Here is a 26,566-nt window from a genome sequence, read left to right on the forward strand (position 1 = left end):
ACCTGAAGGTTTCTCCTAACTGGAGGTTTTTACAGAGCTCCAAAGGATAAGTTTCCCATGTGGAGACAAGATTTGTTCTGATTGGTATCTCTGGAATCCCCCATATGCTGGTATTGGAAAACAGGCCTCTGAGGAGAGATGCTTAGAAACAAAAGCAATGGAACCAATTACGTTCTAGGGGCCTGTCCAGTTTAATACCTTTCTCTTGGGATATCTGTCTACTGGTGAGTTGAGGTCGTTGCTCAGCTTGTGACAGATCACCCCTCTTTGTACTGGGCGGCCTACACTATTGGAATGGCCTCTGGGACTTTGGAGGTTTCTCCTAATCTGTAGGGTTGTGGCCAATGGAATGGGAAGAATTTCCTTGGAGAGGGCAGGCACAGTCCTGAGGTGTGCCTCCAGGGGCCTCAGCCTGGAGGGTGTGTGGAACAGGGATGTCAGGATAGATGTCTGAAAACACAAACTCGACTTAGGTTTGGGGACGTAGGTATGGCAGGCCCGATCTACAGACTATGAGGAGAATTTTTTGGGCTATGACCTAAGATGTGAGTGTGATGCGCTTGCTGAGGCTTATGTCTCTGGATTTTGTGTCAATAGTGGCCTTGGAAAGTCAGGCTGGCCTCATGGGCCATGGACGAGTCTTTCTCTCTGGGGATGGCCCGATCCCAAGTGATTGGGTCATTCTGTGAGTGGGAGGAGTCCTTTCTGTGTTTATTTACCTCAAATGTCCCACCAAAGAGGGATTCCAGAGCAGAGCCCTGAGTAGGGGTGACTAGATGTCTCTACCTCTGGTTAAGATTGGGTGACTTGGGGCATGGCAGGCCCCATATGAGGGCTCATGGTCCAGCCACTGAGAGGCTTTACTTGAGGACAGGGCTCAAACTGAGGGTCCCAATGTGTGTTTGTGCCCTCCGCAGCTCTTAAGCATGGGCAGGGCCTCAGGGACCCTACACTACCCTCAGGGGCCCTACTACTACCCCTGTAGGCCCTACAGGGGTCCTACACTGAACATTGGACAAGATGCCAACCACAAGATTCTGGCGAGAGGGAAGGAGGAGTTCTTAATTCTGCATCACGTTTACACATGGGAAGTGAGTAGAGATAAGGTCTAGGTTTCTGTAGCCTGAAAACCAGGTTGGAAAGAGATGGCCACCTAAGGCCATGGAGGTTCAGATGTTCTCAGTGTAAGGCAAGCTGTCTGGGTGTCGGTTGGGAATTCAGGCCTCAGGTTGTGTCAGACAGGGCATTAGTGCACAGGCTAGACTATATAATTGGTGTACAGTTGAGTGGCATGCAGGTTTATCCTCATTTGAGGTTTCTGGGTAGACCCATAGGACAACGTTTTTCTTCTAGAGGGCAGGCAGAGTGCAGCACTGTGTCATCAGAAATCCCAAAATGGAGGGCGTGTGGTCCAGGAGAGTGAGGACGGAATTCTGAGAACACTAGCTATGCTTAGGTTTTGGGGTGAGGGCACAGCAGGTACACTCTGAAGAGCTTAATCAAGATCTCGTGCATCTGAAGTCAAGGCGAAGATCAGCCGTTGGCTCAGGTTGGAGTTCCTTTCCATAATCCGCCTTCATGAAGATTGGGGGCATCATGTGACCTTAGAAGCTTTCCATGATATGAGTTGTGAGGTGGTCCATGCACAAGGACTCCTGTGGGACAGTCGAGACCTGTTGGATGGCTCAAGGATGTCCCATAAGGAACGACGCAAGAGCAGGGTTCTAAGGATGGATGCCTGAAGAGCCCAACTCACATTTCAATTGTCTCCTGGCGACAAGGCAGGTTCAATCTGCTGGCTCTGGGGTAGCAACCAAGGAGGTTTAGTTGAAATGGACTCTCCTGAGGATGGGTCATAATGTGGGATTGTGGCCATGGAGATATTCGAATGGGGCAGTGGCTCCGGTGACCTGAAGTTTTCTCCTAACTGGAGGTTATGACACGGCTCCATAGAGCAAGATTCCCATGTGGAGACGAGATTTTTTCTGATTGGTAGCTCCGGAAATCCCTTATGCTGGTATTGGAATCCAGGCCTCTGAGGAGAGATGCCTGAAAACAATAGCAATGGATCCAATTAGGGCCTAGGTGCCTGTCTTGTTCAATATTCTTTTCTATGGATATCTGTCTAAGGGTCTGATTGGATGTAGTGGCTCAGCTTGTGCCAGATGGTCCCTGTATGTCCAGGACATCCTACACTATTGGGATGGCCTCAGAGATTTTGGATGTTTCTCCTAATCTGTCAGGTTGTGCCAAAGGAATGAGCAGAATTCCCTTGGAGAGGGAAGGCACAGTCCTGAGGTGTGGCTCCATGGAGCCCAGCCTTTAGGGTGTGTGGACGAGGACAATGGAGACAGAAGTCTGAAAACACAAACTCGGCTTAGGTTTGGGGACATAGGTATGGCAGGCCCGATCTACAGACCTTGAGAATTTTGGGGGCTCTGAACAAAGGGCAAGTGTGTGGCGCTTTTTCAGGTTTTTGTCTCCGGATTTTGTGTCAATGGTGGCCGTGGAATGTCAGGCTGGCCTCATCGACCATGGACGAGTATTTCTCTCTGTGGATTTGGCCAAATTCCAAGTGTTTGGGGTCATTCTTTGGATGGTAGGAGTTCTTTCTTTTTTTTTTTTTTTTTTTTAACCTCATGTGTCCCACCAAAGAGGGATTCCAGAAAAGAGCTCTGAATAAGGTTGACTAGACTTCTCAAGCTCTGGCTAGGATTGGGGGAGTAGGGGCATGGCAAGCTCCATATGCAGGCTCTTGGTCCTGCCCCGGAGAGGCTTTACTTGAGGCCAGGTTTCATGCTTAGGGTCCTAATGTGTGTTTGTGCCCATTGCAGCCCTCAAGCATGTCTGAGGCCTCATGGGCCATGCTGGTTTCTCCTACACTGCACGTTGGACAACATGCCAACCACAAGGTTTCTGGTCATGGGGAAGGTGAAGTTCTGATTTCTGCATCACGTACACCACTTAGTTGTGAGTGGAGATAAGGTCTAGGTTCTGAAGCCTGAAGACCAAGGTTGGGAAGAGATGATGACCTAAGGCCATGGCATGTCCGATGTGTTCAGTGTGTGGCCAGGTGTCTGGGTGTCGGTCACGAGGTCTGGGGTCAGGCTGTGTCAGACAGGGCATTAGTGCCCAGGCTAGACTGTATAATTGGGGCACAGTCTAGAGAATTGCACGTTGATCTTCATTTTATGTTTCTGGGTAGACCCCTAGGGCAAAGTCTCTCTTCTGGAGGGCAGGCAGAGTGCTGCATTCTGTCTCCAGAATTCCCAAAGTGGAAGGCTTGTGAGCCAGGAGTGTGAGGACGGAAGTCTGAGAACACGAGCTGGCTTAGGTTTTGGGGCGAGGGCAAGGCAGGCACACTCTGCAGAGCTGAATTGAGATCTCATGCATCTGAAGTCAGGGCGAGGTTCAGACGTTGGCTCAGGTGGGAGTTTCTGTCCACGATGTCCTCTAAATGAAGGTGGAGGCATCACGAGGCCATGGAGGTTTTCCCACGGTGCAAATGTGTGATGCTGCAAACCACAAGGATTCCTTCTGCAGGACAGTTGAGACCTGTTGAATGGATCAAGGACACCCCAATAGGAATTTCTCCAGAGCAGAGTTCTAACAACAGATACCTGGGCAGCGAACTCGCATTCCAATTGTCTCCTAGTGACAAAGCAGGTTTGATCTGCTGGCACTGGGTGAGCAACCGCCAGGTTTGAGTTGAAATGAACTCTCCTGAGGATGGGTCATAATGTGGGATTGTGTCCATTGAGACATTGGAATGGGGCGGTGGCTCCAGGGACGTGAAATTTTCTCCTAACTGGAGGTTTTGACACAGTTCCATATAGCATGATTCCCATGTGGCATGCAATTTGTTCTGATTGGTAGCTCCAGAAACCCCCATGTGCTGGTATTAGAATCCAGGCCTCTGAGGAGAGATACCTGAAAACAAAAGCAATGGATCCGATTAGGGCCTAGGTGCCTGTCCTGTTCAATCTTCTTTTCTATGCATATCTAACTACAGGTCTGATTGGAGGTAGTGGCTCAGCTTGTTCCAGATGGCCCCTGTATGTCCCGGACATCCTACAATATTGAGTGGCCTCGGGGAATTTGGATGTTTCTCCTAATCTGTCGGGTTGTGCCAAAGGAATGAGCAGAATTCCCTTGGAGAGGGCAGGCACAGTCCTGAGCAGAGGCTCCATGGGGCCCAGCCTTGAGGGTGTGTGGGCCAGGACAATGGAGACAGAACTGTGAAAACACAAACTCGGCTTAGGTTTGGGGACATAGGTATGGCAGGCCCGATCTACAGACCGTGAGAATTTTATAGGCTCTGAACAAAGGGCGAGTGTGTGGCGCTTTTTCAGGCTTTTGTCTCTGGACTTTGTGTCAATGGTGGCCGTGGAATGTCAGGATGGCCTCATCGGCCATGGACGAATATTTCTCTCTGTGAATTTGGCCCAATTCCAACTGTTTGGGGTCATTCTTTGGACGGTAGGAGTCCTTTCTCTATTTTTTTTTTTAACCTCATGTGTCCCACCAAGGAGGGATTCTAGAGAAGAGATCTGAGTAGGGGTGACTAGACTTCTTGAGCACTGGTTAAGGTTTGGGGAGTAGGGGCATGGCAATCTCCATATGCGGGCTCTTGTTCCTGCCCCGGAGAGGCTTTACTTGAGGCCAGGTTTCATGCTTAGGGTCCTAATGTGTGTTTGTGCCCATCGCAGCCCTCAAGCATGTCTGAGGCCTCATGGGCCATGCTGGTTTCTCCTACACTGCACGTTGGACAACATTTCAAACACAGGGTTTCTGGTCATGGGGAAGGAGGAGTTCTGATTTCTGCATCACGTACACAGCATGGCAGTGAGTAGAGATAAGGTCTAGATTCTGAAGCCAGAAAACCGAGGTTGGGAAGAGATGATGACATAAGGCCATGGTGGGTCCAATGCACTTAGTGTACGGCCAGATGTCTGTGTGTCCATCATGAGGTCCGGGCTCAGGCTGTGTCAGGCAGGGCATTAGTGCCCAGGCTAGACTGTATAATTGGGGTACAGTCGACTAGACTGTATAATTGGGGTACAGTCGAGGGATGTGTAGGTTGGTCCTCATTTGGGGTTTCTGGTTAGCCCCATACGGCAACGTTTTTCATCTGGAGGGCAGGCAGAGTGCTGCATTCTGGCTCCAGAATTGCCAACTTCAGGGCTTGTGGGCCAGGTGTTTTAGGACAGAAGTCTGAGAACACAACTTCAGCTTTGAATTCACAGCAGTGACTTGGCAGGCACACTCTACAGACCTGAATTGAGATCTCGTGCATCTGAAGTCAGGGCGAGGATCAGATGTTGGCTTAGTTTGGAGTTTCTGTACATGATGTCCCCTTCATGAAGGTGGGTGGGCATCAGGAAACCATGGAAGTTTTCCCACTTTGTGAGTGTGTGATGCTCCAAACCACAAGGATTCTGTCAGTGGGACAGTCATGACCTTTTGGATGGATCAAGGACGTCCCATAAGAATTGCTCCAAAGCACAGTTCTAATGATGGATGCCTCGGCAGTCCAACTTGCACTCCAGTTGTGTCCTAGTGAAAAGGAGGATTCGATCTGCTGTCACTGGGGGAACAACCGAGGGGGCTGAATTGAAATGGACTCTCCTGAGGATCAGTCATAATGTGGATTTGTGTCCATGGAGCCCTTGGAATGGGGCCGTGGCTCTGTTGCCCTGAAGAATTCTCCTAACCTGAGGTTTTGATGCAGAACCAAAGAGCAAGTTTCCCATGTAGCGACGAGATTTGTTCTGAAACCCCCACAACCTGGTATTGGAAACCAAGCATCTGGGGAACAATGCCTGGAATCCAAAGCCATGGATCTGATTAGGGTCTAGGGGCCTGTCCTCTTCAATATTCTCCTCTGAGTGTCTCTGTCTAAGATTCAGAATGGAGTTCACTGCTCAGCTTGTGTCAGATCGCCCATGTTTGTTGGGGGAGGCCAACAGTATTGGGCTGGTCTTTGGGATTGGAGGTTTCTCCTAATCTGTAAGGTTGTGGCAAATGAAACGGGCAGAGTTACCTTGGAGAGCACTGGCACAGTCCTTAGGTGTGACACCACCTTTCTGGGTGTCGTCCAGGAGGCCCAGGCTCACACTGTGTCAGACAGGGCATTAGTGCCAAGTGTAGACTGTATAAATGGAGTACAGTTGAGTGGCATGCAGGTTGATCCTCATTTGGCGTTTCTGGGTAGCCCCAGGGGCAACGTTTTTCTTCTGGAGGGAAGGCAGAGTGCTGCATTGTGGCTACGGAATTCTCACACTGGAGGGCATGTGGGCCAGAATTGTGAGGAAGGAAGTGTGAGAACACAAGCTAGGCTTAGGTTTTGTGTCAAGATCATGGCAGGCACACTCTGTAGAGCTAAATCTAAATCTCATGCATCTGAAGTCAGGGCGAGGATCAGACAGAGGCTCAGGTTGAAGTTTCTGTTCAGGATGGCCCCTTCATGATGGTGGGGGGCATCATGGGGCTATGGAGACTTTCCCACGATGGGCATTGTAAGTTGCTCCAATCGGCAAGGATTCCTTCTACAGGACAGTCGAGACCGGTCAGATTGCTCCAGGACGTCCCATGCGGAACAACGGCAGAGCAGGGTTCTAAGGATGGATTCCTGGAATGCCCGCCTCACATTCCTATTGTCTCCTAGTGACAAGGCAGGTTCGATCTGCTTCTTTTGTGGAGCAACCAAAGGGGATGTGTTGAAATGGACTCTCCTGAAGATGGGTCATAATGTGGGTTTGTGCCCATGGAGACCTTGGAATGGGGTGTTGGCTGCTGGGACCTGAAGGTTTCCCTTAACTGGAGGTTTTGACACAGCTCCAAAAAGCATGTTTCCCACGTGTAAATGAGATTTGTTCAGACTGGTACCTCCAGAAGAACACATATGCTGGTATTGGAAACCAGGCCTCTGAGGAGAGATGCCTGGAATCAAAAGCAATGGATCTGATTAGGGCCTAGGTGCCTGTCTGGTTCAATCTTCTTCTCTGGGGTTATCTGTAATGGGTCTGAGTTGAGGTAGTTGCTCATCTTGGGACAGATCGCCCTGTTTGCCCTGAGTAGCCAACACTATTGGGATGGCCTCAGGGACTTTGGAGTGTTCTCCTAATCTTTAGGGTTGTGGCCAATGGAATTGGCAGAATTCGCTTGGAGAAGGCAGGCACAGTCCTGAGGCTTGGCTCCAGGGGCCCCAGCCTGGAGGGTGCATGGGCCAGGACAGTGGGGACAGAAATCTGAAAACCCAAACTCAGCTTAGGTTTGGGGACGTAGGTATGACAGGCCTGATCTATAGACCGTGAGGAGAATTTTTCAGGCTATAAACAAAGGGCAAGTGTGAGGCATATCCCCAGGCTTTTGTCTCTGGATTTTGCGTCAACGGTGGCCATGGAATGTCGGGATGGCCTCTTTGCCCATGGACGATTCTTTCTCTTTTAATATTTGGTCAGATCCCAAGTTTTGGGGCTCATTCGGGGGATGGGAGGAGTCCCTTCGATATTTTTTTCCTCAGGGGTTCCGAGCAGAGACCTGAATAGGGGTGACTAGACCTCTCAACCTCTCATTAATATTGGGGGACTAAGGGATGGCAATGCGGGTTCTTGTCCCAGCCCCTGAGAGGCTTTACTTGAGGACAAGGCTCACACTGAGTGTCGCAATGTGTTTGTGCCCATTGCGGTTCTCAAGCATGGGCAGGGACTCATGGGCTACACTGGATTCTCCTACACTGAACGTTGTAAAACATGCCAACCACAAGGTTTCTTGCCTTGAGGAAGAAGGAGTTTCATTTCTGCATCACGTTCACCCCTGGGTAGTGAGTATAGATAAGGTCTAGGTTCTGAAGCCTGAAAACCAAGGTTGGGAAGAGATGATGACCTAAAGCCATGGCGGGTCTGATGTGCTCAGTGTACAGCCAGCTGTCTGGGTGTAGGTTGGGAATTCAAGCCTCAGGCTGTGCAAGACAGGGCATTAGCGCCCAAGCGAAACTGTATAATTGGGGTAGAGTCAAGTGGCATGCAGGTTGATCCTCATTTGGCGTTTCTGGTTAGGCCCATAAGGCAACGTTTCTCTTCTGGAGGGCAGTCAGAGTACTGCATTGTGTCTCTCCAGAATTCCCAAACTGGAGGGCTGGTGGGCTCAGAGTGTGAGGACGAAGTCTGAGAACAATAGCTAGGTTTTACTGCAGGGCGGGGTTTCGGCAGGCACACTCTGTAGAATTGAATCAAGATTTCGTGCATCTGAAGTCAGGGCGAGGATTAGACTTTGGCTCAGGTTGGAGTTTCTATCCAAGATGGCTCTTTCATGAAGGGGACGGTGCAATACGAAGCCACAGAGCTTTTCCCATGATGGGAGTGGTTAGGTGCTCCAAAGCACAAGGATTCCTACTGCAGGACAGCTGTGACCTGTTGGATGGCTCCAGGACGTCCCATATGGAATTACTTCAGAGTAGTTTTCTACAGATGGATGCCTAGCCAGCCCGCCTCACATTCCAATTGTCCCTAGTGACAAGATAGGTTCGATCTGCTGGCTCTAGGGGAGCACCCAAGGGCACTGAGTTGAAACAGACTCTCCTGCTGATGGGTCCTAATGTGGGATTGTGTCCATGGAGACCTTGGAATGAGGTGGTGGCACCGGGGCCCTGAAGGATTCTCCTAACCGGAGGTTTTGACACAGCTTGAAAGAGCACGTTTCCCATGTGGAGAAGATATTTGTTCTGATTGATGCCTCAGGAAACCCCCATATGGTGGTATTGGAAACCAGGCCTCTGAGGTTCTGACATAGCTCCATGAGCAAGTTTCCAATGTGCAGACAAGACTTGCTCTGATGGGTGCCTCTGGAAACCCCATAGGCTAGTATTGGAAACCAGGCCTCTGAGGACAGATGCCTGGAAACCAAAGCAATGGATCTGATTAGGGCCTAGGGGCCTGTCCAGTTCAATGTTCTTCTCTGGGGACATCTGTCTCTGAGTCTGTGTGGAACTAGGTGCTCAGCTAATGTCAGATCACCCCTGTTTGTTCCGGGCGGCCTACAATATTGGGATGGTCCCAGGGACATTGGAGATTTCTCCTGATTTATATGGTTGTCGCCAATGGAATATGAAGAATTCCCTTTGAGAGGGCAGGCAGAATCCTGAGGTGTGGCTCCAGGGGCCCTAGCCTGGAGGGTGTGTGGGCCAGGGCCGTGGGGACAAAAGTCTAAAAACAGCAACTCAGCTTAGGTTTGAGGATGTAGGTATGGCAGGCCCACCTACAGATCATTAGAACTCTTTGGGATATGAAAAAAGGGCGAGAGTGAGGCGCTTGCTCAGGCTTTTGTCTGGATTTTGTGTCAACGATGGTCGTGGAATGTCGGGGTTGCACCAGTCAGAACAAATTAGGAGAAAGCTCCAGAGTCCCCAAGGCATTCCTAAGTGTGTAGGCTACCCAGGACAAACAGGGGCTATCTGCCACCAGTTGAGATACTACCTGCACTCAGACCTGGAGACAGATGTCCACAGAGAAGAAAATTGAACTGGACAGGACCCTAGGACTTCAACAGATCCATTGCTTTGGTTTCCAGCCATCTCTCCTCAGAGGCCTGGTTTCCAATAGCAGCATATGAGGCTTTCCTGAGGCACCCACCAGAACAAATCTCGTCTCCATATGGGAAACTTGTACGTGGGAACTGTGTCAAAACGTCTGATTAGTAGAAAACTTCATGACCCTGGTGTCACCACCCCATTCCAAGGTCCCCATGGGCACAAACCCACATTATGACACATGCGCAGGAGAGTCCATTTCAACTCAGCGCCCTCGGTTGCTCCACCAGAGACAGAAGATTCAACATGTTTTATCGCAATGAGACGATTGGAATGCGAGGAGGGAAACCCAGGCATCCATCTTTAGAACCCTGCTCTTGAGTCGTCCCTATGGGATGTCCTGGAGCCATCCAACAGGTATCAATTGTCCCGCAGAAGGAATCTTTGCTGTTTGGAGCATCTCACAACTCCCAACATGGGAAAACCTCTATGGCCCTGCCCCCACTTCATGTAGGGGCCATTTTGGACAGAATCTCCAAACTGAGCCGTCGTCTGATCTTCTCCCTGACTTCAGAAGCACGAGATCGCAGAGTGTGCCTGCCTTGCCCTCACCCTGAAACCTAAGTCTAGCTTGTGTTCTCAGACTTCTGTCCTCACATCCCGGCCCCCAAGCCCTCATGTTTGGCAATTACAGACCCACAATACAGCACTCTGCCTTCCCTCCAGAAGAAAAATGTTGCCCTATGGGTCTTTCGAAACACCCCAAATGAGGATAAACCTACACGGCACTCGACTGTACCTAAATTGTATAGTCAAACATGGGAACTCAAGTTTGGCAATTCCGGACCCACAATGCAGCACTCTGCCTGCCGTCTAGAAAACAAAAATATTGCCTAATGAGCTGCCCAGGCAGCTTAAATGAGGATAAACCTACACGGCACTAGAATGTACCCAAATTATATAGTCTAAACGGGGCACTAATGCACTTTCTGACACAACCTGACCCCGGACCTCCTGACCAACACCCAGACAGCTGACTGCACACTGAGCACATCAGACCCGCCATGGCCTTAGGTCATCATCTCTTCCCTACCCCAGTTTTCAGGCTTCAAAACTTTATCTCCAATCCCTGCCCAGGGGTGAGTGTAATGCAGAAATCAGAACGCCTCCTTACCCATGGCAAGAAACCTTGAGGTTGGCATGTTGTCCAACGTTAAGTGTAGGAGAAACCAGCATTCACCCTGAGGCCCCGCCCATTCTTGAGTGCGAGGAGCGCATAAACATGCATTGTGACCCTCAGCGTGAGTCCTGTCCTCTAGTAAGTCCTCCTAAGGACTGGACCATTAGATGTCATAATGGGCTTGACATGTCCCTAGGCCCCAATATTTAACCAGATTTCTGGTTGTCCAGTCGCCCCACCCCAGGGCTCTACTCTGGAATCCCTCATTTGGTGGGACACCTGAGGTTAAAAAACAAAACAAAACAAACCAACAACAACACAAAGACGGATTTATTCCATCCCACAGAATGACCCCAAACTCTTTGGATGGGGCCACACCTCCAGAGAGTAAGACTCGTCCATTTCCCATGAAGTCACCCGGAAATTTCATGAACATGTTGTGACACGATATCCAGAGACAAAAACTTGAGCAAGAGCCTCATACTCGCCCTTTTTTCATATCCCGAAGAGTTCTCCTCATGGTCTGTAGATCTGTCCTGCCATACCTATGACCCGAAACATAAGCCGAGTTTGTGTTTTCAGACAACGGTCCAAACAGCATTGGCCTACACACCCTACAGCCTGAGGCCCCTGGAGACAACTGAGGACTGTACTTGCCCTCTCCAAGGGATTACTGTGTGCCCATTCCAATGGCCACAAACCTACTAATAGGATAAACCTCCAAAGTCCCTGAGGCCATCTCAATAGTGGTGGCTTCCCAGGACAAACAGGGGCAATCTGAGCCCATCTGAGCACATACCTGCACTCAGAACCGAAGACTGATGTCCCAAGAGGGATAAAGGAACCAACAGACCCCTAGGCACTAATCGGATCCATTGCTTTAGTTTCCAGGCATCTCTCCTCAGAGGCCTGGATTTCAATACCATAATATGGCTGTTTCTTGACTCACCCATCAGAACAAATTTCCTCTACACATGGGAAACTTGCACGTTGGCGCTTGGTCAAAGCTTTGTTTAGGAGACCCTTCAGGGCCCCAGTGCCACCGCTTCATTCCAAGGTCTCCATAGACACAAAATCACATTAGGACCCATCCACAGGAGAGTCCATTTCAACTCAGCCTCCTCGGTTGCTCCCCCAGATCCAGCAGATCTAACATGTCTTGTTGCTAGGAGACAATTGGAATGCGAGGTGGGCTACCCAGCCATCCATCCGTAGAACCCTGCTCGGAATCGTTGGCCTGGAGCCAACCAACAGGTCTCAATTGTCTTGCAGAAGAATCTTTGCAGTTTCGAGTTTCTCACAATTCCCATCGTGGGAAAACCCCCATGGCCTCGTGATCCCCCCCCTTCATGAAGGGGCCATCAGGGACAGAACCTCCAAGCTGAGCGATCGTCTGAGCCTCGCACTGACTTCAGATCCACGTGATCTCGAGTCAGGTTTGTAGATTGTGCCCGCCATGTCCTAACCCAGAAAACTAAGCAGAACTTGTGTTCTCAGACTTCCGTCCTCAGACTACCGGCCCACAAACCCTCCAGATTGGCAATCCACAACAACAATGCAACACTCTGCCTGCCCTCCAGAAGAAAACCATTGCCCTCTGGGGCTACCCAGAAACCCCAAATGAGGATCAACCTGCACGCCACTTGGCTGTACCCCAAATATATAGGCTGACATGGGCACTGAAGCCCTTTCAGACACAACCTGAGCCTGGACCTCCTGGCCCCACCCAGACAGCTGGCCACACTCTGAGCACATCGGACCCACCATGGCCTTAGTGCGTCATCTCTTCTCAACCTCGATTTTCAGTCTTCAGAACCTATAACTTATCTCAAACCACTGCCCAGGGTTGAAAATGATGCAGAAGTCAGAACTCAATCCCCATGGCAAGAAACCTTATGGTTGCCATGTTGTCCAACGTTCAGTGTAGTTGAAACCAGTGTGGCCCATGAGGCCACGCACATGCTCGCGGGCAACATTGGTCACAATGTGTGTTTGTGGTCACAAATACAAAGTGTGACCCTCAGCCGGAGTCCAGTCCTCAAGTAAGGCCTCTCAGTGGCTGGACCCTGAGCGCGCATATGAGGACTGCCATGCCCCTGGCCCCAATTTTTAACAATAGTTCTCTTTGTCCCTTCACTCTTCCCTAGTGCTCTGCTTTGGAATCCCTCTTTTGGTAGGACACCTGAGGTAACAAACCTGAAAGGAGTCCTCCCATCCCACAGATTGACGAAAAACAATTGGGATCGGGCAAAATCCACAGAGAGGAAGATTCATCCATGGCCCATGAGGCCATCGCTGATACAAAATCCAGAGACAAAAGCCTTACAAGCGCCTCAGAATCGCTGTTTCTTCATATCCTGAAGAGTTCTTCTCATGGTTTGTCGATCGGATCTGCCATACCTACATCCCAAACCTAAGCTGAGTTTGTGTTTTTAGACTTCTGTCCTCAAAGTCCTGGTCCACACACCCTGCAGGCTGGGTCCCCTGGAGTCACACATTAGGACTGCGCCTACCCAATCCATGGGAATGCTGACCATTCCATTGTCCCAAACCGTACAAATTAGGAGAACCCTCCAAAGTCCCTGAGGCCATCCCAATAATGTAGGTCGCCCAGCACAAACAAGGACGGTCTGACTCCAGCTGAGAATCTACCTCCACTCATTCCATAGATGGATGTTCCCAGAGAAGAAGATTGAACCAGACAGGACCCTAGGCCATAATCGGATCCATTGCTTTGGTTACAGGCATGTCTCCTCAAAAACCTGGATTACAATACTAGCATAGGGGTTTTCCGGAGGCACCCATCAGAACAAATCTCGTCTCCACAAGGAAACTGTGCATGGGAGCTATGTCAAAAGCTTAGGAGAATACTTCAGAATCCCGGTGCCACTGCTTCATTCCAAGGCCCTCATGGACACAAACACACATTAGGACCCATCCTCAGGAAAGTCCATTTCAACTCAGCCAACCAGGTTGCTCCCGCAGAGCCATCAGATCTAAACTGTCTTGTTGCTAGCAGACAATTGGAATGCGAGGCGCGATTCTGAGGCATCCATCCTGGAACGGTGCCCTGGAGTCATTCCATATGGGATGTCCTGGACCTCTCCAACTGGTCTCAATTGTCCCGCGTAAGGAATCCTTGAAGTGGGCATCCCACAACTCCCAACGTTGAAAACCCTCCATGGCCTCGAGATTCCGCTCCCTTCATGAAGGGGCCGTCATACACAGAAACTCCAATCTGAGCCAACGTCTGATCCTCGCCCTGACTTCAGATGAATGACATCTTGGTTCCGATGTGCAGGGGGTACCTGCCGTGCCCTCGCCCTGACACCCAAATCTAGCTTGTGTTCTCAGAATTCCGTCCTCACAATCCTGGCCCCGAAGCCCTCAAGTTTGGCAATTCCGGACCCACAATGCAGCACTCTGCCTGCCCTCTAGAAAAAAAAAATATATATATATATTGCCTAATGAGCTGCCCAGGCAGCTTAAATGAGGATCAACCTACACAGCACTCGAATGTACCCCAAATATATAGTCTAACCTGGGCACTAATGCACTTTCTGACACAACCTGAGCCCGGAATCCTGACCAACACCCAGACAGCTGACCGCACATTGAGCACATCAGACCTGCCATGGCCTTAGGTCATCATCTCTTCCCTACCCCAGTTTTCAGGCTTCAGAACCTAGACCTTATCTCCAATCCCTGCCCAGGGGTGAATGTGATGCAGAAATCAGAACTCCTCCTTACCCATGGCAAGAAAACTTGTGGTTAGCATGTTGTCCGACTTTAAGTGTAGGAGAAACCAGCCTTCACCCTGAGGCCCGGCCCATTCTTGAGTGCGAAGAGCGCATAAACATGCATTGTGACCCTCAGCGTGAGTCCTGTCCTCTAGTAAGTCCTCTTAGGGACTGGAACATTAGATGTCATAATGGGCTTGACATGTCCCTAGGCCCCAATATTTAACCAGATTTCTGGTTGTCCAGTCGCCCCGCCCCAGGGCTCTACTCTGGAATCCCTCATTTGGTGGGACACCTGAGGTTAAAAAACAAAACAAAACAAACCAACAACAACAAAAAGACGGATTTATTCCATCCCACAGAATGACCGCAAACTCTTTGGACGGGGCCACACCTCCAGAGAGTAAGACTCGTCCATTTCCCATGAAGTCACCCGAAAATTTCATGAACATGTTGTGACACGATATCCAGAGACAAAATCTTGAGCAAGAGCCTCACACTCGCCTAGCTTGGGTTCTCAGACTTCCATCCTCAGACTACTGGCCCACAAGCCCTCCAGTTTAGCAATCCAGAACTACAATGCAGCACTCTGCCTGCCCTCCAGAAGAAAAACATTGCCCTATGGGGCTACCCAGAAAACCCCAATGAGGATCAACCTGCACGGCATTCGGCTGTACACCAAATATATAGGCTGACTTCGGCACTAATGCCCTTTCTGACACAGCCTGAGCCTGGACCTCCTGGCCCCACCCAGACAGCTGGCCGCACACTGAGCATATCGGACCCACCATGGCCTTAGTTCGTCATCTCTTCTCAACCTCGGTTTTCAGGCTTCAGAACCTAGACGTTATCTCTAATCACGGCCCGGGTTTGAAAATGATGCCGAAATCATAACTCTTTCCCCATGGCAAGAAACCCTGTGGTTGGCATGTTGTCCAAGGTTCATTGTAGTTGAAACCAGTGTGGCCCATGAGGCCCCGCCCATGCTTAGAGGCCACATTGGTCACAAACACACATTGTGACCCTCAGCCTGAGCCCAGACCTCGGTAAGGCCTCTCAGTGGCTGGATAGAGAGACAGCATATTAAGCTTGCCATGACCCTAGGCCCAAATATTTAACCATATTTCGGGTTGTCCCTTCACTCTTCCCCAGGGCTCTGCTTGGAATTCCTCTTTTGGTGGGACACCTGAGGTAACAAACCTGAAAGGAGTCCTCCCATCCCACAGATGGACGAAAAACAATTGGGATCAGGCCAAATCCACAGAGAGCAAGATTCGTACATGGCCCATGAGGCCTCCCCAACATTCAACGGCCATCAAAATCCAGAGACAAAAGCCTGAGCACGCGCCTCAGACTGGCTCATTCTTCATATCCTGAAGAGTTCTTCAGATAAAACCTACACGGCACTCGAATGCACCCAAAATATATAGTCTAACCTGGGCACTAATGCACTGTCTGACAACCTGAGACCGGACCTCGTGACCAACACCCAGACAGCTGACGGCACACTGAGCACATCAGACCCGCCATGGCCTTAGGTCATCATCTCTTCCCTACCTCAGTTTTCAGGCTTCAGAACCTAGACCTTATCTCCAATCACTGCCCAGGGGTGACTGTGATGCAGAAATCAGAACTCTTCCTTACCCATGGCAAGAAACCTTGTGGTTGGCATGGTGTCCAACATTTAGTGTAGGAGAATCCAGCATTCACCCTGAGGCCTCGCCCATTCATGAGTGCGACGAGGGCATAAACCCGCATTGTGACCCTCAGCGTGAGTCCTGTCCTCTAGTACGTCCTCTCAGTGGCTGGACCATTAGATGTCATAATGGGCTTGACATGTCCCTAGGCCCCAATTTTTAACCAGATTTCTGGTTGCCCAGTCGCCCCTCCCCAGGGCTCTACTCTGGAATCCCTCATTTGGTGGGACACCTGAGGTTGAAAAACAAAACAAAACAAATCAACAACAACAGAACAACGGACTTCTTCCATCCCACAGAATGACCCCAAACTCTTTGGACGGGGCCAAACCCCCAGAGAGTAAGACTCGTCCATTTCCCATGAAGTCACCCGGAAATTTCACGACCATGGGTGTCACGATATCCAGAGACAAAAACTTGAGCAAGAGCATCACACTCGCCCTTTTTTCATATCCCGAAGAGTTCTCTTCATGGTCTGTAGATCAGTCCTGCCATACCTATGACCCGAAACATAAGCCGAGTTTGTGTTTTCAGACAACTGTCCAAACAGCCCTGGCCTACACACCCTACAGGCTCAGGCCCCTGGAGCCAAACCTGAAGACTGTGCTTGCCCTCTCTAAGGGAATTGTATGTGCTCATTCCAATGGCCACAACCCTACTAAGAGGATAAACCTCCAAAGTCCCTGAGGCCATCCCAATATTTGTGACTTCCCAGGACAAACAGGGGCAATCTGGGCCCATCTGAGCAACTACCTGCACTCAGACCCGTACACTGATGTCCCCAGAGGTAAAAAGAAAAGAACAGGCCCCTAGGAAACTATTGGATCCATTGGTTTGGCTTCCAGGCATGTCTCTACAAAGGCCTGGATTTCAATAACAGCCAGCATATGGCTGCTTCTTGCCTTACCTTCAGAACAAATCTCATCTACACATGGGAAACTTGCACGATGGAGCTGTGTGAAAGCCTCTCTTTAGGAGAACCCTTCAGGGCCCCAGTGCCTCCGCTTCATTCCATGAGGCCCCGCCCATGCTTGCGGGCCACATTGGTCACAAACACATATTGTGACCCTCAGCCTGTGCCCAGACCTCAGGTAAGGCCTCTCAGTGGCTGGATGGAGAGACAGCATTTTGGGCTTGCCATGCCCCTAGGCCACTATTTATAACCATACTTCGGGTTGTCCCTTCAATCTTCCCCAAAGCTCTGTTTTGGTATTCCTCTTTTGGTGGGACACCTGAGGTAACAAACCTGAAAGGAGTCCTCCCATTCCACAGATTGACTAAAAACAATTGGAATCGGGCCCAATTCACAGAGAGCAAGATTCGTCCATGGCCCATGAGGCCTCACGAACATTCCAAGGCCATCGCTGATACAAAATCCAGAGACAAAAGCCTGAGCATGCGCCTCAGACTGGCTCATTCTTCATATCCTGAAGAGTTCTTCAGATAACAACCTACACGGCACTCGAATGCACCCAAAATGTATAGTCTAACCTGGGCACTAATGCACTGTCTGACAACCTGAGACCGGACCTCGTGACCAACACCCAGACAGCTGACGGCACACTGAGCACATCAGACCCGCCATGGCCTTAAGTCATCATCTCTTCCCTACCTCAGTTTTCAGGCTTCAGAACCTAGACCTTATCTCCAATCACTGCCCAGGGGTGACTGTGATGCAGAAATCAGAACTCTTCCTTACCCATGGCAAGAAACCTTGTGGTTGGCATGTTGTGCAACGTTTAGTGTAGGAGAAACCAGCATTCACCCTGAGGCCCCGCCCATTCTTGAGTGTGACGAGTGCATAAACACGCATTGTGACCCTCAGCGTGAGTCCTGTCCTCTAGTACGTCCTCTCAGGGCTGGACCATTAGATGTCATAATGGGCTTGACATGTCCCTAGGCCCCAATTTTTAACCAGATTTCTGGTTGCCCAGTCGCCCCTCCCCAGGGCTCTACTCTGGAATCCCTCATTTGGTGGGACACCTGAGGTTGAAAAACAAAACAAAACAAATCAACAACAACAGAACAACGGACTTCTTCCATCCCACAGAATGACCCCAAACTCTTTGGACGGGGCCAAACCACCAGAGAGTAAGACTCGTCCATTTCCCATGAAGTCACCCGGAAATTTCACGACCATGAGTGACACGATATCCAGAGACAAAAACTTGAGCAAGAGCCTCACACTCGCCCTTTTTTCAAATCCCGAAGAGTTCTCCTCATGGTCTTTAGATCAGTCCTGCCATACCTATGACCCGAAACGTAAGCCGAGTTTGTGTTTTCAGACAACTGTCCAAACAGCCCTGGCCTACACACCCTACAGGCTCAGGCCCCTGGAGCCAAACCTGAAGACTGTGCTGCCTCTCCAAGGGAATTGTATGTGCCCATTCCAATGGCCTCAACCCTACTAATAGGATAAACCTCCAAAGTCCCTGAGGCCATCCAAATATTTGGGGCTTTCCAGGACAAGCAGGGGCAATCTGGGCCCATCTTAGCTCCTACCGGCACTCAGACCCGTAGACTGATGTCCCCAGAGGTAAAAAGGAACGAACAAGCCCATAGGCAACTATCGGATTAATTGCTTTGGTTTCCAGGCATCTCTCCTTAGAGATCCTTAGAACCCTTAGAACCCTGCTCTTGCGTCGTTCCTTATGGGACATCCTTGAGCCATCTAAAAGGTCTCGACTGTCCCACAGGAGTACTTGTGCATGGACCACCTCACAACTCATATCATGGAAAGCTTCCAAGGTCACATGATGCCCCCAATCTTCATGTAGGCGGATCATGGAAAGAAACTCCACCCTGACCCAACAGCTGATCTTCGCCTTGACTTCAGATGCACGAGATCTTGATTAAGCTCTTCAGAGTGTACCTGCTGTGCCCTCACCCCAAAACCTAAGCATAGCTAGTGTTCTCAGAATTCCGTCCTCACTCTCCTGGACCACACGCCCTCCATTTTAGGATTTCCGATGACACAGTGCTGCACTCTGCCTGCCCTCTAGAAGAAAAACGTTGTCCTATGGGTCTACCCAGAAACCTCAAATGAGGATAAACCTGCATGCCACTCAACTGTACACCAATTATATAGTCTAGCCTGTGCACTAATGCCCTGTCTGACACAACCTGAGGCCTGAATTCCCAACCGACACCCAGACAGCTTGCCTTACACTGAGAACATCTGAACCTCCATGGCCTTAGGTTGCCATCTCTTTCCAACCTGGTTTTCAGGCTACAGAAACCTAGACCTTATCTCTACTCACTTCCCATGGGTGAACGTGATGCAGAAATCATAACTCCTCCTTCCCTCTCGCCAGTATCTTGTGGTTGGCATCTTATCCAAAGTTCAGTGTAGGACCCCTGTAGGGCCTACAGGAGTAGTAGTAGGGCCCCTGAGGGTAGTGTAGGGTCCCTGAGGCCCTGCCCATGCTTAAGAGCTGCGGTGGGCACAAACACACATTGGGACCCTCAGTTTGAACCCTGTCCTCAAGTAAAGCCTCTCAGTGGCTGGACCATGAGCCCGCCTATGGGGTCTGCCATGCCCCAAGTCACCCAATCTTAACCAGAGGTTGAGACATCTAGTCACCCCTACTCAGGGCTCTGCTGTGGAATCCCTCTTTGGTGGGACATTTGAGGTAAGTAAACACAGAAAGGATTCCTCCCAACCACAGAATGACCCCAATCACTTGGGATCAGGACATCCCCAGAGACAAAGACTTTTCCATGGCCCATGAGGCCAGCCCGACATTCCACGGCCACTATTGACACAAAATCCAGAGACATAAGCCTCACCCTTAGGTCATAGCCCTAAAAATTCTCCTCATAGTCTGTAGATCGGGCCTGCCATACCTACGTCCCCAAACCGTGTTTTCAGACTTCCATCCTGACATCCCTGTCCCACACACCCTCCAGGCTGAGGCCCCTGGAGCCACACCTCAGGACTGTGCCTGCCCTCTCCAAGGAAATTCTTCCCATTCCATTGGCCACAACCCTACAGATTAGGAGAAACCTCCAAAGTCCCAGAGGCCATTCCAATAGTGTAGGCCGCCCAGTACAAAGAGGGGTGATCTGTCACAAGCTGAGCAACGACCTCAACTCACCAGTAGACAGATATCCCAAAAGAAAGGTATTAAACTGGACAGGCCCCTAGAACGTAATTGGTTCCATTGCTTTTGTTTCTAAGCATCTCTCCTCAGAGGCCTGTTTTCCAATGCCAGCATATGGGGGATTCCAGAGATAACAATCAGAACAAATCTTGTCTCCACATGGGAAACTTATCCTTTGGAGCTCTGTAAAAACCTCCAGTTAGGAGAAACCTTCAGGTAACCGGAGCCACCGCCCTATTCCAAGGTCTCCATGGACACAAACCCGCATTATGACCATTTGGCAGGAGAGTACATTTCAACTCAGCCCCGTTGATTACTCCCCCAGAGCCAGAATATCAAACCTGCCTTGTCGCTAGGACACAACTTGAATGCAAAGCAGACTCTCTAGGCATCCATCGTTGGAATCCTGCTCTGGCGCCGTTCCATATGGGATGTCCTGGGAGTCTTCCAACAGGCCTTGACTGTCCCGTAGAAGGAATCCTTGCAGATTGGAGCATCTCACAACTCCTATCGTGGGAAAACCTACATGGCCTCATGAGATGCTCCCCTTTATAAAGGGGCCATCATGGACAGAAACTCCAACCTGAGCCAACTTCTGATCCATTGCTTTGGTTTCTAGGTATCTCTCCTCAGAGGCCTGGTTTCCAATATCAGAATATGGGGGTTTCCTAAGGAAACAATCAGAACAGATCTCATCTCCACATGAGAAACTTGCTCTTTGGAGCTGTGTCAATACCTCAGGTTAGGAGGATCCTTCAGGCTGCTGGCACCATGGCCCAATTCCAAGGTCTCCAAGGACACAAACTTACATTATGATCCATCCTCAGGAGAGTCCATTTCAAATCAGCCCCCTCGGCTGCTCACCCAGAGCCAGCAGATCAAACCTGCCTTGTCCCTAGGAGACATTTGGAATGCGAGGTGGGCTGCCCAGGCATCCATCCTTAGAACCCTGCTCTGGAGAACTTCTTTATGGGACGTCTTGAATCCAACCAACCTGTCTTGACTGTCTCGCAGAATGAATCCTTGTGGTTTGAAGCATCACACAATCCCACTGTGAGAAAACCTCCATTTCCTCATGATGCCCCACACCTTCATAAATGGGCCATCATGGACAGAAACTCCATTCTAAGCCAAAGTCTGATCCACGCCCTGAATTCAGAAGCACGAGATCTCGATTCAGCACTTGAGAGTGTGCTTGCTGTGCCCTCGCCCCGAAACCTAAGCCTAACTTGTGTTCTCAGACTTCCGTCTTCACAATTCTGGCCACACCCCTCCAGTTTGGCAATTCTGGAGACACAGTGCAGCACTCTGCCTGCCCTCCAGAAGAAAAATGTTGCCCTATAGGGCTAACCAGAAACCCCAAATGAGTAACAACCTCCATGCCAGTCGACCATACCCCAATTATACAATCTAGCCTGTGCACTAAAGGCCTGTCTGACACAGCCTGAAGGCAGACCTCCAGTCCAACACCCAGACAGCTGGCTGTACACTGAGCATATCAAACCCACAATGGCTTTCGGCCATCATCTCTACCCAACCTCAGTTTTCACCTTCAGAACCTAGACCTTATCTCCACTCACTGCTCAGGAGTGAACGTGATACAAGAATCAGAACTTCTCCTTCGCCATGTCAAGAAACCTTGAGGTTGGCATGTTGTCCAACGTTCATTGTAGGAGAAAGCAGCATGGACTATAAGGCCCCACCTATCCCTGAGGGCTACAATTTGCACAAACACACATTGGGACCCTCAGCGTGAGCCCTATCCTCATGTAAAGCCTCTTAGTGACTGGAACAACAGCCCACATATGGGGCTTGCCAAGCCCCTAGTCCCCTAATCTCAACCAGAGTTAGAGATGTCTAGTCTCCCCTACTCAGGGCACTGCTCTGGAATCCCTCTTTGGTGGGACACCTGAGGTAAAAAAAAAAAATACAGAAAGGACTCTTCCCATCCACAGAATGATCCCAACCACTTGGGATCAGGCCATATCACCAGAGAAAGACTTGTCCATGGCCCTTGAGGACACCCCGACATTCCACGGCCACCGTAGGCACAAAATCAAGAGACAAGAGCCTGAGCAAACGCCACATACTCGCCCTTTGTTCATAGCCCGGAAAATTCTCACGGTCTGTAGATCGAGCCTTCATACATACATCCCCAAACCTAAGCTGAGTTTGTGTTTTCAGACTTCTGTCCCCACAGTCCTGGCCCACACACCATCCAAGCTGGGGCCCCTGGAGCCACACCTGAGGACTGTGGCTTCCCTCTCCAGGGGAATTCTGCCATTTCCATTGGCCACAACCCTATAGATTAGGAGAAACCTCCAAACTCCCCGAGGCCATCCCAATAGTTTTGGCTGCCCAGGACAAACAGGGATGATCTTTCACAAGTTAGGAAACTACCTCCACTCAAACCCAGAGACAGATATCCCCATAGAATAAGATTGAACTGGACAGGCACTTAGGCCCTAATCAGATCCATTGCTTTTTTTTCCAGGCATCTCTCCTCAGAGGCCTGGTTACCAATACCAGCATATGGGGGATTACTGAGGCACTCATAGAAAAATCTCGTCTCCACATAGGAAATGTACTCTTTGGAGCTCTATAAAAACCTCTGTTTAGGAGAATCTTTCAGGGCCTCGTCACAAGCGCCCCATTCCAAGGTCTCCATGGACTTAAACCCACATTATGATCTATCCCCGGTCGAGTCCATGTCAACTCATCCCCCTTGGTTTCTCCCCCAGGGCCTGCAGATAAAACCTGCCTTGTTGCTAGGAGACAACTAGAATGGGAGGCGGGCTGCCCAGGCATCCATCCTTAGAACCCTACTCTGGAGTCATTCCATATGGGACATCCTAGAGCCATCCAATAGGTCTCAAGTGTCCCACAGAAGGAATCTTTGCAGTCTGGTGCATCTCACAACTCCCATTGTGGGAAAATCTTCATGGCCTCTTGAGACGCTCCACTTTATAAAGGAGCCATCATGGACAGAAACTCCAACCTGAGCAAACGTCTGATATTCGCCCTGGCTTCAGGTGCATGAGATCTTGATTCAGCTCTGCAGAGTGTACCTTCTGTGCCCTCACGCCAAAAACTAAGCCTAGCTTGTGTTCTCAGACTACCTTCCTCACACCCCTGGCCCAAAAGCCTTACAATTTGGCAATACTGGGGCCACAATGCAGCACTCTGCCTGCCCTCCAGAAGAAAAACGTTGCCTTATGGAGCTACCTAGAAACCCGAATGAGGATCAACTGAACGCCACTCGACTGTACCCCAAATATACAGTCTACCTGTCTAATGCCCTGTCTGACACAGCATGAGCCCACACCTCCAGACCTACGCTCAACAGCTAGCCACACACTGAGCTCATTGTACCCATCAGGTCCTTAGGTCTTCATCTCTTCCCAACCTCGGTTTTCGGGTTTCAGAACCTAAACCTAAACTCCAATCACTGTCCAGGGGTGAACGTGATGCAGAAATCACAACTCTTCCTTTGCCATGGCCGGAAACCTTGTGGTTGGCATATTCTCCAACGTTCAGTGTAGGAGAATCCAGCGTGGCCCATGAGGCCCTTCCCATGCTTGAGGGCCTTGTTGGGCACAAATAGGCATTGTGACCCTCAGCATGAGCCCTGTCCTCAAGGAAGGCCTCTCAGTGTCTGAATCAAGAGCCCACATATTGGACTTGCCATGCCCCTAGGCCCCCAAACTTAAACAGAGGTGGGGTTATCCAGTTGTCCCTCCCAAGGACTCTGCTCTGGAATCCCTCTTTTATTGGGACTCATGAGGTATATAAAATAAAATAAAAAAAAAACAGAAAGGACTCCTCCCATCCCACAGAATGTACCTAAACTCTTGGGATTGGGTCAAATCCTCAGAGAAGGAAAGCCGTCCACAACCCATGAGGCCACGCCAGCATTCGACCCTCACTGTTGACACAAATCCAGAGACAAAACCTGAAACACCCTTTTTCATATCCCGAAGTGTTATCACGGTCTGTAGATTGGGCGTGCCATACCTATGTCCCCAATCCTAAGCGGAGTTTGTGTTTTCAGACTTCTGTCCCCACAGGCCTGGCCCACACACCCTCAAGGCTGGGCCCCTAGAGCCAAACTCAGAACTGTGCCTGCCCTCTCCAGGGGATTTCTGCCCATTCCATTGGCCACAGCCCTATAGATTAGGAGAAACTCCAAAGTCCCGAGGCCATCCCAAAATTATAGGCTGCCCAGGAAAAACAGGGGCGATCTGACACAAGCTGAGCAACTACCTCCCCTCAGATCCATAGACACGTATCCCCAGGAAAGAGATTGAACTGGACAGGCTCCTAGGCCCTAATCATATCCATTGCTTTTGTTTCCAGGCATCTCTCTTCAGAGGCCTGGATTCCAATACCAGCATATGACAGATTTCTTAGGCACTCATCAAAACAATTCTCTTCTCCACATAGGAAACGTACTCTTTAGAGCTCCATCAAAACCTCCGGTTATGAACATCCCTCAGGGCCTCGGATCAAGCACCCCATTCCAACGTCTCCATGGACACAAATGCACATTATGACCCATCCTCAACTCACCCATTTCAACACACCCGCCTTGTTTTCTCCCCTAGATCCAGCAAATCGAACTTGCCTTGGCGCTATGAGACACCTGGAATGGGAGGCAGGCTGCCCAGGCATCCATCCTTAGAACCCTGCTCTGGATAACTTCCTTATGGGATGTCCTGGAGCCATCCAACAGTTCTCGACTGTCCCACAGAAGGAATCATTGCGGTTTGGAGCATCTCACAATTCCCATCGTGGGAAAACCTCCATGGCCTCGTGACACCCTCCCCTTCATGAAGGGGCCGTCATGGACAGAAACTCCAACCTGAGCCAACGTCTGATGCCAGCTCTGTCTTCAGGTACACGGGATCTCGAATCATCTCTGAAGAGGGTGCCTGCCGTCCCCTCACCCCGAAATCTAAGTTTGGCTTGTGTTCTCAGAATTTTTTCCTCACGCTCTTGGCCCACAAGCCTTCCAGTTTGGGAATTCTGGAGCCACTATGTGGCACTGTGTCTTCCCTCCAGAAGAAAAACGTTGCCCTCTGGGGCTACCCAGTAACCACAAATGAGTACCAACCTGCACGAAACTCGACTGCACCCCAATGATACAGTCTAGCCTGGGCACTAATTCCCTGTCTGCCACAGCCTGAGCCTGCACCTCCCAACCCACACTCAACAGCTGGCCGAACACTGAGCACATCAGTCACACCATGGCCTTAGGTCTTCATCTCTTCCCAACCTCAGTTTTCAGGCTTCAGAACCTAGACCTTAAATCCAATCACAGTCCAGGAGTAAAAGTGTTGCAGAAATTAGAACTCCTTCTTCCCCATGGCCAGAAAACTTGTGGTTGCCATACTGTGCAACGTTCAGTGTAGGAGAAACCAGCATGGTACATTAGGCCACGCCCTGACTTGAGGGGCTCCTTGGGCACAAACACACATTGTAAAACTCAATGTGAGCCCTATGCTCAAGGAAGGCCTCTCAGTATCTGGACCAAGAGCCCACATATGGGGCTTGCCTTGTTCTTAGGTCCCAATGTTAACCAGAGTTCTGGTTGTCCAGTCGCCCCTCCCCAGGACTCTCCTGTGGAATCCCTCTTTTGGTGGTCAACCTGAGGTAAAAAAAAAAAAAAAAAAAAAAAAAAAAAAAAAAAAAAAACAGAAAGGCCTCCTCCCTTCCCACAGAATGACCCCAAACTCTTGGGATCGGGTCAAATCCCCAGAAAGGGAGCCTCATCGATGGTCCATGAGAACACCCGGACATTCCATGGCAATCGGTGACACATATCCAGAAAGAAATAAGCATGAGCAAGCACCTCACTTTCGCCCTTTGTTCCTATCCCGAAGAGTTCTCCTCACGGTCTATATATCGGGCCGGCCATACCTACAGACCCAAACCTAAGTGGAGTTTGTGTTTTCAGACTTTTGTCCAAATAGCTCTGGACCACACACGCTCCACACTTGGGTCCCTGGAGCCACACCTCAGGACTGTGCTTCCCTTTCAAGAGAATTCTTCCCATTCCATTGGCCACAACCTTGCAAATTAGGAAAAACCTCCAAAGTTACCGAGGCCATCCCAATAGTGTAGGCCGCCCAGGACAAACAGGTGTGATCTCAAACCAGCTGAGCAACTACCTCCACTCAGACAAAAGATGTCCCCAGAGAAGAATATTGAACTGGACAGGCCCCTAGGCCCTATTCATATCCATTGCTTTGGTTTCCAGGCATCTCTCCTCAGAGGCCTCATTTCCAATACCAGCAAATGGTGGTTTCCTGAGGCAC

Source organism: Mustela lutreola, chromosome Y (assembly GCF_030435805.1).
Source record: "Mustela lutreola isolate mMusLut2 chromosome Y, mMusLut2.pri, whole genome shotgun sequence".
Classification (NCBI taxonomy): Eukaryota; Metazoa; Chordata; class Mammalia; order Carnivora; family Mustelidae; genus Mustela; species Mustela lutreola.